At 53.3% G+C, this 12,099-nt stretch overlaps 1 non-coding gene and 1 pseudogene across 1 annotated transcript; both read right to left on the bottom strand.

Annotated features, from left to right (window-relative positions):
- Nucleotides 1-483: 483 nt before the first annotated feature.
- Nucleotides 484-564, bottom strand: trnaf-aaa (transfer RNA phenylalanine (anticodon AAA)). The gene has a single exon. It is a non-coding gene; the product is annotated as a tRNA-Phe (tRNA).
- A 7,696-nt stretch (nucleotides 565-8,260) lies between these two features.
- LOC139275383 (U2 spliceosomal RNA) lies at nucleotides 8,261-8,462 on the bottom strand (annotated as a pseudogene).
- Between the last annotated feature and the right edge of the window lie 3,637 nt (nucleotides 8,463-12,099).

Raw genomic sequence — 12,099 nt, 5'->3', positions numbered from 1 at the left:
CCACTTAGCCGCTGAGAGACTGCCGAGAATGAATGTACAACGTCCGGGTGATCAGTTCCACACACACCTTTACCCTCAAAATGGAAATTCTCGCCGCTATTTTCGCCGAGCGTTAGCAATCCTTCTCAGCGGGTAATCGGGCGTTGAGGGCCTTCATGGAAAGTCTGGCCCTTTAGCGTTTTTATTCTCAAAATCAACATTCAGAAAAACAACATCGCACAGTATAGCATTTCATCCTTTTCTCCCCAGTGGTCAGAATTTTTTTTTTTTTAAACCATACCAATTATTGGTATGAAATGCCTCATGTCCAGAACTAAAGGCTCTATTAGAAACATAGAAACATAGAAAATAGGTGCAGGAGTAGTCCATTCGGCCCTTCGAGCCTGCACCGCCATTCAATGAGTTCATGGCTGAACATGTAACTTCAGTACCCCCTTCCTGCTTTCTCGCCATACCCCAAGGGAACGCAAAATCACCAGATATTGCCGAAACCCGGGATTGAACCAGGGACCTTTTTTTTTTTAGATCTTTAGTCTAACGCGCTCCCAACTGAGCTATTTCGGCCCGACTGTGCGATTGTATTAAAGATGCAGCGGGGGGAAGTGCACATTCAGAGCGGAATTCACTGCCTCGCGTCTCACTGGCCCCCAACGTGTGAGTCTCCCGTCCTTCGATAAGAAATCAGGTGTTGTATGTCAGAAGCAAGAGGCACGACCTGGCAGCACCACAGCTTGGCAGCAGTGACCAGAACATAGCAATACATGCTCAAAACAAATCTCCCGGCAAAGTGTTCATGAATGAATTATTTGCAAACACCTACGGAACAAAATTAATGTTCGACAGCGGCAGAACTCTGTCACGGATTTGTGAGCAGGAGCGTTGAGGATGTGAAATATGAAATGTGTTTGAATAAAGTGATTGTGAAGTGCAGAAAGCATGCAAAACTGTTCATTTTTATCATCATCATCATAGGTGGTCCCTCGAACGAGGATAACTTGCTTCCGCAAGAGTTCACAGGTGTTTCAATGAAGGACCCGATGTTCCAGTCCTGAACTCCAGTTGAGGGGCTGGAAGATGCCTGTGTGTGGATTTTTTTAACGTGAGGTGACCGTTGCACACCAGCCACCACACGGGCTTGACAGAGCTCGGTCTTGGTCCAGTGGCAAGGGTTATCCAGGACAACTGGAGACCTGCTCTGGCGGAGGAGCAGTGAGGGATCGTGGCGGAGGTGCGGTGAATGAGGGTACGGGGCCCAGAAAAGCCAAGGGCCCAGGGGCAGCACAGGCCCAGCCCACACTGCGATATGTGTGCGCACTAGGTCCGGGTCTCTTCATAGCACTGCTGACAACTACTTCCATCACCTTGCTGATGATCACACTCATTTTTATAAGAACATAGGAACAGGAGGAGGCCATTCAGCCCCTTGAGCCTGTACCACCATTCAGTGCGATCACGGCTGATCTGCGACCTAACTCCATATATCCACCGTTGGCGCATATCCCTTAATACCCTTTGGTTAACAGAAAGCTATCAATCACAGATGTAAAATTAACAATTGGCCCCCAACGTCAATTGCTGTTTGTGGTTGAGAGTTCCAAACTCCTACCGCCCTTTGTGTGTAGAAGTGTTTCCTAATTTAACTCCTGAAAGGTCTGGCTCTAATGTTTAGACTGTGCCCCTAGTCCCAGACTCCCCAACCAGTGGGAACAGTGTCTCTCTATTCACCCTCTCTGTTCCCGTTAATATCCTGAAAACTTCGATCAGATCGCTCCTTAACCTTCAAAGTTCCCGGGAATACAGTTTGTGTAATCTCTCCCCGTAACAACCCTTGGAGTATCATTCTGGTAAACCCACTCCCTCCGAGGCCAATATACCCTCCCTAAGGTGTGGTGCACAGAACTGCTCACAGTGCTCCAGGTGTGGGCTAACCAGGGCTTTGAGCCCAATAGGTTCACAATGAAACTGTTTCACGCAAACAAACAGGAATTCACATTTCCCTCGCACCCCTCAAGCAAAGAACAGGGAACGAGTTCAATACTGGATCAAGATTCCACATCTAGCGGGGGGAAAATTGCCCCCTTCCTTAAGGCCCGTTATCAGGGCGGAAAGGCCATTCCGACTGGGGAGCAGCTGACCCATTCACAATTGTCCCCGGATCCGGGAGGGGCGGAGGCAAAAGGTTTCCGATGTATCCCGTCTTTTTGCCCCGCCCGGCATCAAACCCTTTTCTGCCCCGCGGGAGAAATTGCCCCGTGGGAGTGCGACTGCCGCCGGCTGGTGCCTTAATTCAATGGCGGCCGCTGTTCTGGCCGAACGCCTCCCCAGTGGGCCCCACGTCAGCCTCGCAGCGTCCCGCCCCTTTTAAGTGAAGGCGAGGGACGTCAAGACATGTCCTACATCGCACTGACATCATCACCGCTGCGCTGATGGACACTGCCCCTCTCCCGCCGCGCTCCCTCCTGCTCCCGCCTCGCTCCCGCCCCGCTCCCGCCCCGCTCCCTCCTGCTCCCGCCCCGCTCCCGCCCCGCTCCCTCCTGCTCCCGCCCCGCTCCCGCCCCTCTCCCGCCCCGCTCCCTCTTGCTCCCGCCCCGCTCCCGCCCTGCTCCCGCCCCTCTCCCGCCCCGCTCCCGCCCTGCTCCCGTTCCCAGCCCGCTGCACATAAGAACATAAGAACATAAGAATTAGGAACAGGAGTAGGCCACCTAGCCCCTCGAGCCTGCTCCGCCATTTAACAAGATCATGGCTGATCTGGCCGTGGACTCAGCTCCACTTACCCGCCCGCTCCCCGTAACCCTTAATTCCCTTATTGGTTAAAAATATATCTATCTGTGATTTGAATACATTCAGTGAGCTAGCCTCAACTGCTTCTTTGGGCAGAGAATTCCACAGATTCACAACCCTCTGGGAGAAGAAATTCCTTCTCAACTCGGTTTTAAATTGGCTCCCCCGTATTTTGAGGCTGTGCCCCCTAGTTCTAGTCTCCCCGACCAGTGGAAACAACCTCTCTGCCTCTATCTTGTCTATCCCTTTCATGATTTTAAATGTTTCAATAAGATCACCCCTCATCCTTCTGAACTCCAACGAGTAAAGACCCAGTCTACTCAATCCATCATCATAAGGTAACCCCCTCATCTCCGGAATCAGCCTAGTGAATCATCTCTGTACCCCCTCCAAAGCCAGTATATCCTTCCTTAAGTAAGGTGACCAAAACTGCACGCAATACTCCAGGTGCGGCCTCACCAATACCCTATACAGTTGCAGAAGGACCTCCCTGCTTTTGTACTCCATCCCTCTCGCAATGAAGGCCAACATTCCATTCGCATTCCTGATTACCTGCTGCACCTGCAAACTAACTTTTTGGGATTCATGCACAAGGACCCCCAGGTCCCTCTGCACCGCAGCATGTTGTAATTTCTCCCCATTCAAATAATATTCCCTTTTACTGTTTTTTTTCCCAAGGTGGATGACCTCACACTTTCCGACATTGTATTCCATCTGCTAAACCTTCGCCCATTTGCTAAACCTATCTAAATCTCTTTGCAGCCTCTCTGTGTCCTCTACACAACCTGCTTTCCCACTAATCTTAGTGTCATCTGCAAATTTTGTTACACTACAATCTGTCCCCTCTTCCAGGTCATCTATGTATATTGTAAACAGTTGTGGTCTCAGCACCAATCCCTGTGGCACACCACTAACCACCGATTTCCAACTCGAAAAGGACCCATTTATCTCGACTCTCTGCTTTCTGTTAGCCAGCCAATTCTCTATCCATGCTAATACATTTCCACTGACTCCGCGTACCTTTATCTTCTGCAGTAACCTTTTTTGTGGCACCTTATCGAATGCCTTTTGAAAATCTAAATACATCACATCCATCGGTACACCTCTATCCACCATGCTCGTTATATCCTCAAACAATTCCAGTAAATTAGTTAAACATGATTTCCCCTTCATGAATCCATGCTGTGTCTGCTTGATTTCACTATTCCTATCTAGATGTCCCGCTATTTCTTCCTTGATGATAGTTTCAAGCATTTTCCCCACTACAGATGTTAAACTAACCGGCCTATAGTTACCTGCCTTTTGTCTGCCCCCTTTTTTAAACAGAGGCGTTACATTAGCAGTTTTCCAATCCGCTGGTACCTCCCCAGAGTCCAGAGAATTTTGGTAGATTATAACGAATGCATCTGCTATAACTTCCGCCATCTCTTTTAATACCCTGGGATGCATTTCATCAGGACCAGGGGACTTGTCTACCTTGAGTCTTATTAGCTTGTCCAGCCCCTAGTGATAGTGATTGTCTCAAGGTCCTCCCTTCCCACACCTGTGACCAGCAATTTTTGGCATGGTTTTTGTGTCTTCCACTGTGAAGACCGAAGCAAAATAATTATTTAAGGTCTCAGCTATTTACACATTTCCCATTATTAAATCCCCCTTCTCATCTTCTAAGGGACCAACATTTACTTTAGTCACTCTTTTCTGTTTTATATATCTGTAAAAGCTTTTACTATCTGTTTTTATGTTTTGCGCAAGTTTACCTTCGTAATCTATCTTTCCTTTCTTTATTGGTTTTTTAGTCATTTTTTGCTGTTGTTTAAAATTTTCCCAATCTTCTAGTTTCCCACTAACCTTGGCCACCTTATACGCATTGGTCTTTGATTTGATACTCTCCTTTATTTCCTTGGTTATCCATGGCTGGTTATCTCTTCTCTTACCGCCCTTCTTTTTCACTGGAATATATTTTTGTTGCGCACTATGAAAGAGCTCCTTAAAAGTCCTCCACTGTTCCTCAATTGTGCCACCGTTTAGTCTGTGTTTCCAGTCTACTTTAGCCAACTCTGCCCTCATCCCACTGTAGTCCCCTTTGTTTCAGCATAGTACGCTCATTTCTGACACAACTTCCTCACCCTTAATCTGTATTACAAATTCAACCATACTGTGATCACTCATTCCGAGAGGATCTTTTACTAGGAGATCGTTTATTTTTCCTGTCTCATTACACAGAACCAGATCTAAGATAGCTTGCTCCCTTGTAGGTTCTGTTACATACTGTTTGAAGAAACAATCCCGTATGCATTCTATGAATTCCTCCTCCAGGCTACCCTGTGCGATTTGAGTTGACCAATCGATATGTCGGTTAAAATCCTCCATGACTACTGCCATTCCTTTTTCACATGCCTCCATTATTCTCTTGATTATTGCCCGCCCCACCATGAAGTTTTTATTTGGGGGCCTATAAACTACGCCCACCAGTGACTTTTTTCCCTTACTATCTCTAATCTCCACCCACACTGATTCAACATTTTGTTCATTAGAGCCAATATCATCTCTCACAATTGCCCTGATATCATCCTTCATTAACAGAGCTACCCACCTCCTTTCCCTTCTTGTCTATCTTTCCGAATCGTCAGAGACCCCTGTATGTTTAATTCCCAGTCTTGGCCACCCTGCAACCATGTTTCTGTAATGGCCACCTGCCACCTACTCCCTCCCCACTCCCACCCCGAACCCACCCACTCCCATCCCGAACCCGCCCACTCCCACCCCGCTCCCGGCCCACTCCCACCCCGCTCCCGCCCCACTCCCACCCCGAACCCGCTCGCTACCGGCCCACTCCCACCCCGCTCCCGCCCCACTCCCACCCCGAACCCGCCCGCTCCCGCCCCGCTCCCGCCCCGCTCCCACTCCCGCCCCGCTCCCACTCCCGCCCCCGCCCCGCTCCCGCCCTGCTCCTGCTCCCGCCCCGCTCCCACTCCCGCCCCACTCCCGCCCCGCTCCCGCCCTGCTCCCACTCCCGCCCCGCTCCCGCCCCACTCCCACTCCCGCCCCGCTCCGCTCCCACCCCGCTCCCGCCCCGCTCCCACTCCCGCCCCGCTCCCGCCCCGCTCCCACTCCCGCCCCGCTCCAACTCCCGCCCCCGCCCCGCTCCCGCCCTGCTCCTGCTCCCGCCCCGCTCCCACTCCCGCCCCGCTCCCACTCCCGCCCCGCTCCCACTCCCGCCCCCGCCCCGCTCCCGCCCTGCTCCTGCTCCCGCCCCGCTCCCACTCCCGCCCCGCTCCCACTCCCGCCCCGCTCCCACTCCCGCCCCCGCCCCGCTCCCGCCCTGCTCCTGCTCCCGCCCCGCTCCCACTCCCGCCCCGCTCCCACTCCCGCCCCGCTCCCGCCCCGCTCCCACTCCCGCCCCGCTCCCACTCCCGCCCCCGCCCCGCTCCCGCCCTGCTCCTGCTCCCGCCCCGCTCCCACTCCCGCCCCACTCCCGCCCCGCTCCCGCCCTGCTCCCACTCCCGCCCCGCTCCCGCCCCGCTCCGCTCCCACCCCGCTCCCACTCCCGCCCCGCTCCCACTCCCGCCCCGCTCCCACTCCCGCCCCCGCCCCGCTCCCGCCCTGCTCCCACTCCCGCCCCGCTCCCACTCCCGCCCCGCTCCCGCCCCGCTCCGCTCCCACCCCGCTCCCACTCCCGCCCCGCTCCCACTCCCGCCCCGCTCCCACTCCCGCCCCCGCCCCGCTCCCGCCCTGCTCCTGCTCCCGCCCCGCTCCCACTCCCGCCCCACTCCCGCCCCGCTCCCGCCCCGCTCCCACCCCGCTCCCACTCCCGCCCCGCTCCCACTCCCGCCCCGCTCCCACTCCCGCCCCCGCCCCGCTCCCGCCCTGCTCCTGCTCCCGCCCCGCTCCCACTCCCGCCCCACTCCCGCCCCGCTCCCGCCCCGCTCCCACTCCCGCCCCACTCCCGCCCCGCTCCCACTCCCGCCCCGCTCCGCTCCCACCCCGCTCCCACCCCGCTCCCGCCCCGCTCCCACTCCCGCCCCGCTCCCACCCCACTCCCGCCCCGCTCCCACCCCGCTCCCACTCCCGCCCCGCTCCCGCCCCGCTCCCACCCCACTCCCGCCCCGCTCCCACTCCTGCCCCGTTCTCGCGCCAATGCACTGGGAGACAGTGTCAGAGCCAAAGAGACAAATTTTACGGCTCTTCCCTCTGACTCCCGCCAGATGGTAAATCTTCGGATAAATCGAAGATCCCTCCCCCAATTTCCCACTGAGGACAATTTCGGTTCCTAATGTTTCAGATTGCATCACTGAGTGTGGCGAATGTTTCTGAACACATTTAAATATATTTTAGATATTACTCGGGTAATATGTTTAACAAAAACAAAAACCTTGGATTTCTATAGCAATTTCACTCCAACTGGACGTCCCAAAGGGCTTTTCAACCGGTGAAATACATTTCTTTTTAGTGTAGTCACTGTTGCATTGTGGGAAACTTGGCAGCCAATTTGCGCACAGCAAGATCCCACAAACAGTTGTGTGATAATGCCCAGATAATCTGTTTTAGTGATGTTGACTGAGGGATAAATATTGGCCCCAGGACACCGGGGATAACTCCCCTGGTCTTCTTCAGCCATAGGATCTTTTACATCCACCCGTGAGGGCAGACGGGGCCTCGGTTTAATGTCTCATCCTAAAGGCAGCACCTCCGACAGTGCAGTGCTCCCTCAGTACTGCCCCTCCGACAGTGCGGCGCTCCCTCAGCACTGCCCCTCCGACAGTGCGGCGCTCCCTCAGTACTGCCCCTCCGACAGTGCGGCGCTCCCTCAGTACTGCCCCTCCGACAGTGCAATGCTCCCTCAGTATTGCCCCTCCGACAGTGGAGTGCTCCCTCAGTACTGCTCCTCCAACAGTGCAGTGCTCCCTCAGTACTGCCCCTCCGATAGTGCGGCGCTCCCTCTGCACTGCCCCTCCGACAGTGCGGCGCTCCCTCAGTACTGCCCCTCCGACAGTGAGGCGCTCCCTCAGCACTGTACTGGGTGTGTCAGCCTAGACTTTGTGCTCAAGTCTCTGGAGTAGGACTTGAACCTACAACCTTCTGACTCAGATTAATGAAATCACATCCTGAGACATTAGTCCACCGACATTTAGCCCCAATGGAAAGAATGTACCTGTTTAAAATAATCAATTTAACACCTTTGTTAAAATAGCAGAGGGAGGAATTTGTATGTGCTGGTTTCTATGTGGTTTCAAGGTGGAAGTGCGTCTAAAGTGAGATAATCGCCTTGGAAATTAGATTGTGTGTTTAATGTGCTTGTTTTAAGTTTATTTGTCCGCTATTTCAATACTGCCGTTCTATAATAGAACTCCATATCAATATATATATTTTTTTTTTCGTTGCCAATCTTTCCAATTCTTTGTCAAATCACAAACGCCAGAGGTCACCTTGCACACATCAAGGATCACTCTGCGCCAATGCTCTTAGCCAAAAGGCCGAGAGCCACTGCACCGTTCCTGGAAGTACTGCAATACCAGGTTCGTGCCATGGAGGTGGATGGGTCAGGTCCCCCACACACCTCCTATTTCCAAAAAGCATAGGAGAATCACCTTCCTGATCCAGGGAGAACCACGTTGGGGTCATGGTTACTCCCCTGTCAGGTCAGTTATGCATGATCTTAGCCAAAAGGCCGAGAACTCCATATCAATATATATTTTTTTTAAATTTTTTTTTAATTTATTTTTTTTTTTATTTTTCGTTGCCAATCTTTCCAATTCTTTGTCAAATCACAAACGCCAGAGGTCACCTTGCACACATCAAGGATCACTCTGCGCCAATGCTCTTAGCCAAAAGGCCGAGAGCCACTGCACCGTTCCTGGAAGTACTGCAATACCAGGTTCGTGCCATGGAGGTGGCTGGGTCAATCCACCCCACCCACCTCATATTTTTTTTTTTTTTTTTTTAATTCGTAGCCAATCGTTCCAATTCTTTGTCAAATCACAAACGCCAGAGGTCTCCTTGCACCTGTCAAGGATCACTCTGTGCCAATGCTCTTAGCCAAAAGGCCTAGAGCCACTGCACCGTTCCTGGAAGTACTGCAATACCAGGTTCGTGCCATGGAGGTGGATGGGTCAGGTCCCCCACACACCTCCGTGGAGGTGGATGGGTCAACCCTCCCCACCCACCTCATATATCACGAATACATCATGCCTCAACTATTAAAGGCAAGTATTTTGTATGCCTTCTTAACCACCTTACCTACCTAGCCTGCTACCTTCAGGTATCTGTGGACATGCACTCCAAGGTCCCTTTGTTGCTCTACACTTCTCAATGTCTTACCATTTAATGTGTATTCCCTTCCCTTGTTAGACCTCGCCAAATGCATTACCTCACACTTCTCCAGATTGAATTCCATTTGCCACTGTTCTGACCAGTACATTGATCATCATCATCATAGGCAGTCCCTCGGAATCGAGGAAGACTTGCTGCCACTCCTGAAGTGAGCTCTTTGGTGGCTGAACAGTCTAATACGAGAGCCACAGTCCATTCACAGGTGGGACAGACAGTGGTTGAAGGAAAGGGTGGGTGGGACTGGTTTGCCGTATGCTCCTTCCGCTGCCTGCGCTTGCTTTCTGCATGCTCTCGGCGACGAGACTCGAGGTGCTCAGCGCCCTCCCGGATGCACTTCCTCCACTTAGGGCGGTCTTTGGCCAGGGACTCCCAGGTGTCAGTGGGGGTCGTAGCCCTGTTCATCTTGGACTGGGAATTCAAGTTACTCTGGCAGGCTCTCTGGGGGTAGATCTGACTGGTATTGGGTGCTGCTGTCTGAGGTATTTGAGCAGAACATTGATATCTTCCTGCAGTCCGCAGCTTTCTTCTTCATTATCAACCATACGGCCTATTTTCCTGTCATCTGCAAACTTCTTAATCATACCCCCTATATTCAAGTCTAGCTCATTGATGTATATCACAAAAAGCGAGGGGCCTAGTACTGAGCCCTGTGGAACCCTTTGGGATACAGCCTTCCAGTCACAAAAACACTAATCAACCATTACCCTTTGCTTCCTACCTCCGAGCCAATTTTCGATCCAACTTGCCGCGTTGCCCTGGATCCCATGGGCTTTTACTTTTGAGACCAGTCTGCCATGTGGGACCTTATCGAAAGCCTTGCTAAAGTCCATATACATGCTTGTTGGAGATGGTCATTGCCTGGCACTTGTGAGACGCGAATGTTACTTGCCACTTGGGTTGTAGCAGTGCTCATCTTGGACTGGAAATTCAAGTTACTCTGGCAGGCTCTCTGGGGTGGTGGGGGTGGGGGGGAAGATCTGTCTGCCTGGTTTTGGGCGCTGCTGTCTGAGGTATTTGAGCAATGCATGTGGCCAAGAATTTTAGAATGTAATAGTCCCTCTGAGACACCCTGGATAATTTTGTCACAACCGCAAAGTATTAGTTTGTGGTTTCTGAAAGTAGTATTTAAGAAAGCATTAACTCTTGTTCTTTCCAAGAAGGAAATGGGGGAGCGAAATCAAATGCCAAAGGCCAAGCCTATATTGGCAAATCCTACCTCAATATCTGCAGTCTCTCTCCTCAGTGACAGCTCCCTTTGAAAGGGTTTCCTCACCTGTAATCTCTGATCATTTATTCATTGGTGCCGAAGTATCTGTTTAACCTTTGACCTCTCAAGGCAGCCGAGCAGAACAAAGTGTGTCCAGGAATTGGAAAAGGGGTTAACAGGCCAGTGTTTCCTTGGCTCACAGTCCCGCATTGTTGGAGGGGCAGTACTGAGGGAGCGCTGCACTGTCGGAGGGGCAGTACTGAGGGAGCGCCGTACTGTTGGAGGGGCAGAATTGAGGGAGCGCTACACTGTCGGAGGGGCAGCACTGAGGGGGTGCCACACTGTCGGAGGGGCAGTACTGAGGGAGCACCGCACTGTTGGAGGGGCAGTACTGAGGGAGCGCTGCACTGTCGGAGGGGCAGTACTGAGGGAGCGCCGTACTGTTGGAGGGGCAGAATTGAGGGAGCGCTACACTGTCGGAGGGGTAGTACTGAGGGAGCACCGCACTGTTGGAGGGGCAGTACTGAGGGGGTGCCGCACTGTCGGAGGGGCAGTACTGAGGGGGTGCCGCACTGTCGGAGGGGCAGTACTGAGGGAGTGCCGCACTGTCGGAGGGGCAGTACTGAGGGAGTGCCGCACTGTCGGAGGGGCAGTACTGAGGGAGTGCCGCACTGTTGGAGGGGCAGTGCTGAGGGGGTGCCACACTGTCGGAGGTGCCGCTATTTGGAGCTGTGAGGGTTCAGGTGTTGGAGTTGAAATCCTGTGTGCCCGCAGTTGATCTGTTCAGTGCTTGAAATGGTTTATTGTTATGGAGCCACAGCGGGTGGGTGGAGTGAGGATCCAGGTGAGCCATGATCTGATTGAATGGCGGACTTGTCTCGAGGGGCTGAATGGCCTCCTCCTGCTCCCTGACTGGGATACCCCTCTCTGTCGGAAGGTACAACGGCTCTGCTCCCAAGAACCAGTTTAAGAAAAACTTCCCCTTCAAATTAACTGACAATACAATCTTAATTTCTTAACCTCAATTTCCTGGTTTATTTTACGAAAGTATTTCACTGAACCAGTTAAACCAGTTGTCATGTCTTCTGTGAAACTCCTTAACAATTGCTGCTTTATATCACATCGAGAAACAGGCCATTGGGCCCCAGCGCTCCGTGCCGGGGTTTATGCTCCACACCAGCCCCCTCCCACCCCTCTCCATCTCACCCCATCACCATATCCTTCTATTCCTTTCTCCCTCATGTGTTTATCCAGCCTCCCCTTAAATACATCGATACTATTCGCCTCAACCCCTCCCTGTGGCAGCGAGTTCCACATTCTCACCCCTCTCTGGGTAGAGAAAGTTGAAGGGTGATCTAATAGCAATATGGAGTGATAGGTGTGGGGGCTGGGGAGGTGATGGGTGGGGGTGTGGAGGTAATGGGTGGGGGCTGGGGAGGTGATGGGTGGGGCTGCGGAGGTGATGGGTGGGGAGTGCGAAGGTAATGGGTGGGGGTGTGGAGGTGATGGGTGGGGGGGTGCGGAGGTGATGGGTGGGGGTGTGGAGGTGATGGGTGGGGGTGTGCGGAGTGATGGGTGGGGGTGTGGAGGTGATGGGTGGGGGTGCGGAGGTGATGGGTGGGGGTGTGGAGGTGATGGGTGGAGGTGTGGAGGTAATGGGTGGGGGTGTGGAGGTGATGGGTGGGGGTGTGGAGGTGATGGGTGGGGGTGTGGAGGTGGTGGGTGGGGGTGTGGAGGTGATGGGTGGGGGTGTGGAGGTGATGGGTGGGGGTGTGGAGGTG

The sequence above is a fragment of the Pristiophorus japonicus genome, chromosome 10, assembly GCF_044704955.1.
Source record: "Pristiophorus japonicus isolate sPriJap1 chromosome 10, sPriJap1.hap1, whole genome shotgun sequence".
Taxonomy (NCBI): domain Eukaryota; kingdom Metazoa; phylum Chordata; class Chondrichthyes; family Pristiophoridae; genus Pristiophorus; species Pristiophorus japonicus.
This window is presented reverse-complemented; position numbering and strand designations above follow the sequence as displayed.